General features: G+C 45.3%; 1 pseudogene; it reads right to left on the bottom strand.

Moving 5' to 3' along the window:
* Positions 1-554: 554 nt before the first annotated feature.
* Positions 555-1,121, bottom strand: LOC149752736 (secreted RxLR effector protein 161 pseudogene; annotated as a pseudogene).
* Between the last annotated feature and the right edge of the window lie 4,733 nt (positions 1,122-5,854).

A 5,854-nucleotide genomic window follows, 5' to 3' on the forward strand; every position in this document is an offset into this window, starting at 1 on the left:
TTACATGCTCTCCCCCTTTGAGCCTAAACCTAGCCTAAGAATGACTTAGACCCTTTGGAACTTGAAAAACCTTGACTTGGCCCGCTTCACGCCTGAAAATTTCGTAAAAATAGTGCTCGGATCGACTCCTACTATCCTGAGGTCGACCCCTGCAGTCCTGGGGTCGACCCCTGCTGTTCCAGAAAATAGCTCTCGGACTTTTTCCTATCACTCTTAAGGAGTCGACCCCTAAAGTCTTGGGGTCGACCCCTGCACTGTGCCAAGTCTTCACAGCATGCCGGAGTCGACTCCAAGTCTCCAGAAGTCGACTCCAATACTGCTCACAGCCCAGAAACTTGTTGTTTTCCTTTGGATGCGCCACACTTGAGCCTACAATCTCCACCTTGGTGCTCCAAAACCTCCGCAAGCTTCTTCTAGTCCATCAATCCCATCAGCGCGACACACCTGAGGAAGCCATCCCTTGAAAGAGACTTGGTTAGTGCATCTGCCAGGTTCTCCTTCGTATGAACTTTGGCAAGCTCCACTTCACGTTCTTCCACCAACTCCCTAATCCTCTAGTACCTGATGTCAATGTGTTTGGTCCTTGCATGATAGACCGAGTTCTGAACCAAACACAATGCACTCTGGCTATCACAATGCACCCTAACATCTCCTTGTGCGAATTCCATTTCCAATGCCAATCCTTTTAGCCATAGAGCTTCCTTGGCAGTTTCTGTGATGCCAATATACTCTGCTTCCGTTGTAGACAATGCCGCGATTGGTTGCAAGCTTGATCTCCATGACACTGGACCTCCGTTCAAGCAAAACACATAACCTGTGGTAGAACACCATGTGTCCATGTCTCCTCCGTAACCAGCATCCACAAAACCAATTATCCGGTTCTGGTTCTTCTTGGTCATGTTGGAATTATTCTCCTTGCTACCTTCCAGTCCATGGCAAATGCCAACTCTAACTGTGCCCACCAAGTATCTGAAAACATCTTTCAATGCTCTCCAATGCTCCTTGCCAGGGTTAGCCATGAACTTGCTGACTTGGCTAACTGCATGTGCAAGATCTGATCTATAGTAAACCATGGCATACATCATACTCCCAACTCCTGAAGCATATGGAATTCTCTTCATATCTTCAGCCTCCACCTCAGTCTATGGTGACATTGTCTTCGAAAGACTGACATGACCAGCTATTGGTAATGCCGCCGGTTTCGCTCCATCCATGCCATATCTCCGCAAGAACGTTTTGATGTAACCTCCCTGAGATAAATGTAGCAGCTTCTTGGTTCTGTCCCTGAGAATCTCCATGCCTAGAATCTTCGTGGCTGGACCCAAATTCTTCATCTCAAATTCCTGAGATAAGGTTACCTTCAAGTCTTCCACAATTTCTCTACTCTTGCAAGCAATCAGCATGTCATCTACATACAAGAGTAGATATAATCTAGACTCATCCTCAAGAGTCTTCACATAGACACAAGGGTCATACTCACATCTGGTCATGCCAATGCGCCTCATATATGTGTCGAACCGCAAGTACCATTACCTTGATGATTGCTTCAACCCATAGAGTGATCTCTGCAGCAAACAGACCTTTCCTTCTGACTCTGGCTTACCAAACTCCTTTAACTGCTCCATATAAATCTTCTCCTCCAAATTCCCATGGAGGAAGGCTGTTTTAACATCCATTTGCTCCAAATCCAAATCCTGTATGGCAACAATGCTCAACAGCATCCGAACAGAAGTATGTCAAACAACTGGGGAGAATACTTCATTATAATCAATGCCCTCCTTCTGGGAGTATCCCTTAGCTACTAACCTGGCCTTGTATCTGATGCCTTCTCTATCTGAAAGTCCTTCCTTGCATTGGAACACCCACTTGCATCCAATGGGCTTCTTTCCACTTGGCAACTGCACCAACCGTCAAGTTTGATTTTTCTGGAGAGACTGCATCTCCTCTGCCATAGCTTGGACCCACCTATGGCTATCCTGGCATGCCAATGCCTCCTCATTGGTCTCCGGGTCTCCGTTCACAGCAACCAATGCATAAGACATAGTTTCGCCAAAATCATACCTCTCCGGCTGCCTAACAATCCGCTTAGGCTTGTGCAGTGCGACTCCGATGCTTCTGTTAGGATCTTGTTCCTTCCTTTGCACATCTCATCTTTGAGTTAGCATCTCGCTCCTCTCCACATGCGGAGGCACCTCTGACTGGTGCTCCATCTGAATTTCATATCCTTCTGGTGCACCTGCAAAAGGTAAAACTAAATAAGAAGTTAGCTGTCCAACCATGTCCGGTTGGTTCTTCCTCCGCTCTTCTTTCACCCTTTGCATCTTTAGGACTGAATTCTCATCAAAGACCACATCCCTACTGATAGTAGTCTTCTTCTCCAAGGGATCCCACAGCCGATAACACTTGACTCCATGAGAATATCCTATGAACACCATCTTTTGTGACTTGGCATCCAACTTGCTCTGCTCACTGGGATCAATATGCACAAATGTCGTGCACCCAAATACTCTAAGATGGCCGACCTCCACCTTCTTTCCAGACCATAGCTCCTCTGGAATCCTCCTATCTAGCTTTGTATGAGGAGATCGATTCACCAAGTAGCAGGCTGTGTCTACTGTATCCATCCAAAACATCTTGAGAAGCCCTGCCTGCAATCTCATACATCTAGCTTTCTCCATAAGAGTCCTGTTCATCCTTTTGGCCACCCCATTCTGTTGAGGAGTCTTTCTTACTGAAAATTGCCTCTTGATCCCACAATCTTCGCAAAATTTTCTAAACTCCTTACCTGTGAATTCGCCACCATTGTCGGACCGCACACACTTCATGTAGCAACCCTTCTCCTTCTCTACCTCTGCCCTCCAGGCTTTGAACTTAGAGAAGACCTCTGACTTTTTCCTCAAAAAGTACACCCAAACTCTCCTTGAAAAGTCATCAATAAGGGTTAGAAAATATCTTGCCCCATTCCTAGCTGTGACCGGGGACGGTCCCCAAACATCCATGTGCACTAGCTCCAGGAGACCACCGCTGCATGTAATACTGGTAGAAAACTTCACCCTGTGTTGCTTCCCTAACTGGCAAGGCTCACACATCTCTGGAACTCCTCCATTCAGATCTGATATCACTCCATCTTTGCTCAGCATCTTCATACCATGATCTCCCATGTGGCCCAAGCGGTAATGCCACAAACGATATGCTTCCTGCTGGCCCTGTGCCACTGCTGCTGTTTCGGATCCCCCACACACCACGGACCCTTCCATCTTGTACAAATTATTCTACAACCTCCTCCCCTTCATCATAACTATGGCTCCTATGGATATATTCAAAATACCACTTCTAGAACGGCAACTAAAACTGTAACCGTTCTTCTCCAAGTAGCCAAGTAACACTAGATTCTTTTTCAGATCTAGAACGTGCTTTACATTGGTAAGATCCCCCACCATCCCATCAAACATCCTCACCTTGATGGTCCCAATGCCGGCCACCTTGCAAGGATGATCATCTCCTAAAGTCACACTCCCCTCATCGATTTGGTTGTATGTAGCAAACCAAGACCGATTTGGTGTGTAGTGATGAGAGCAGGCTGAATCCATTGTCCAGATATCCGTGTTGTTCCTGTGATCATCCGAAACTACCAAAAGGTCATCCTCCACCTTGAGATCAGCCACGGCACTAACTGAATCCTTGCCATTCTTCTCTTCCTGAAACTTCTTCCAAAGCGGACAATTCCTCTTCAAGTGTCCTGCTTCATTGCACTTGTAGCATCTGAACTCTTTCTTGCCTTTCTTGGACTTTGATCATCCCCTTTGCTTGCTCCATTCCTTCCCTCTTCTAGGCCTCTCTCCAACAGTAAGACCTTCCTGAGGAACTCCATCCTTTTTTAATATTTCTCTTTGTTCATTGGACCTTAGCACAGAAATTATGTCTTCATAATTCAGCGTCTCCTTCCCATACAGCAAAGTAGTAACCAAAGGATCATAAGAACCTAGCAGCGAGCAAAGCAAGAGTAGAGATATATCCTTCTCTTCCATCTTCACCCCAAGGGTCGGCAAGTCATTGCAAACATGATCAAAACTCTGAATATGAAGAACAATATCTCCACCTTCATGCATCTGAAGGCTGTATAATTGTTTCTTCAACATCAACTTGTTGCACATATTCTTTCCCATATACATGGTATGCAACTTTGTCCATAATCCCTTGGATGTCTTCTCCTCTAGGACGTTGTACAAGGCTGAATCCGCCAAACATCCTCTGATGGCAGCGCAAGCCCTTTTCTCCAAAGAAAACCATTCTTTATCTATCATACCCTCCGGCCTGTCCTCCAAGGCCGAATCCAGATGGTTCTGCACCAAGAGATTCTCCACCCGGACCTTCGACATAGAGAAGCTTTCCTTTCTATTAAACTTCTCAAACTCCACCTTCATGTTATTGTTCATGGTTGGCTAGACCACAATCACAAATAAACACAAATCAGATTTGAGAAATCACCTTGAAGGGAGACAAGCGGACTGCTTTCCTCTTGATATCTTTCCTTCGTTTCTTCTTTCCTACGCTAAAACCTCGCTCTGATACTAATTATTGGCATTGTGCGGAAGCGTGTGGATCCCTGATATCCACTAACCTGGGGCGTCCGCTAGGGCGTCGGGCCGCATGGTGAAAGAAGAAAGAAGAAGATGAAGAATCACAATCACAAACTAGGGTTTTTGTGGAGAAGAAGAGGAAGAGAAGAGAGAACGTGGGAGAAAGTTTTCTGGCGGCTCCTTTATTTCTCAAGCAATAATTCAAGTGATAACCCTAAAATTGATTACATCAAGCCATTATATTGGCACCCAATTTTAGTCTAATCATACACCAACTCAATCTCTCCCTAAGCCACAGTAGAAAGCACTCAACCCGAGTCCATGACTTACATGCTCTCCTCCTTTGAGTCTAAACCTAGCCCAAGAATGACTTAGACCCTTTGAGACTTGAAAAACCTTGACTTGGCCCGCTTCACGCCTGAAAATTTCATGAAAACAGTGCTTGGTTCGACTCCTACTGTCCTAGGGTCGACCCCTGCAGTCCTGGGGTCGACCCCTGCTGTCCCAGAAAACAGCTTTCGGACTTTTTTCTGTCGCTCTTAAGGAGTCGACCCTTGAAGTCCTGGGGTCGACCCCTGCACTGTGCCAAGTCTTCACAGCGTGCCGAAGTCGACTCCAGGTCTCCAGGAGTCGACTCCAATATTGTTCACAGCCCAGAAACTTGTTGTTTTCCTTTGGATGCGCCACACTTGAGCCTACACACTCTTCTACAATCATGTCACATTTTCGAAGGTTGTTTAGCTTAATAAACTTATTTTGGTAGTAATCTTCTAGAAGGAACTTATGCTTGAGTTCATGATGTGTCTTATCCCACGTCCTGATCTCAACACGTCCTTCATGCTCACGTCAACGCTTCAGATTTTCTCACCAGATTGATGCATACTCTTTGAGCTTAATGGGGACTAGCTTTATGTATTAAGCATCGGGGACTTCATTGAGCTCCAAAATGCATTCAACAGTGTGAAACCAGTCAACAAACTCGTCTGTTTGTATTCGAACCTTAAAGTCAGGGATGTCTATTTTAATATCGATGTCGCGATAATCATGGTATGGTCTTCATTCATGTTGGTGGCGGATTTCTTCTTTGCTTAATGAAGACTCTCTTCTATTGTGGAGAGGATTCAGATATTCAACTTCTTTATTAGAACGCTCGTTTTTATTATTAAAGGGTTCTCTGTCATAGTAATGATTGGAACCCTCACAATATTGGCTTTCTCGTTATTCTTGACATTGTTGAAGCTGATGATTTTTTTGTTGGAGTTAGTCGAGTCGAT

This window comes from Phoenix dactylifera, chromosome 10 (assembly GCF_051530095.1).
Source record: "Phoenix dactylifera cultivar Ajwa chromosome 10, Ajwa_hap1_PhDact_Kaust_v1.1, whole genome shotgun sequence".
Taxonomy (NCBI): Eukaryota; Viridiplantae; Streptophyta; class Magnoliopsida; order Arecales; family Arecaceae; genus Phoenix; species Phoenix dactylifera.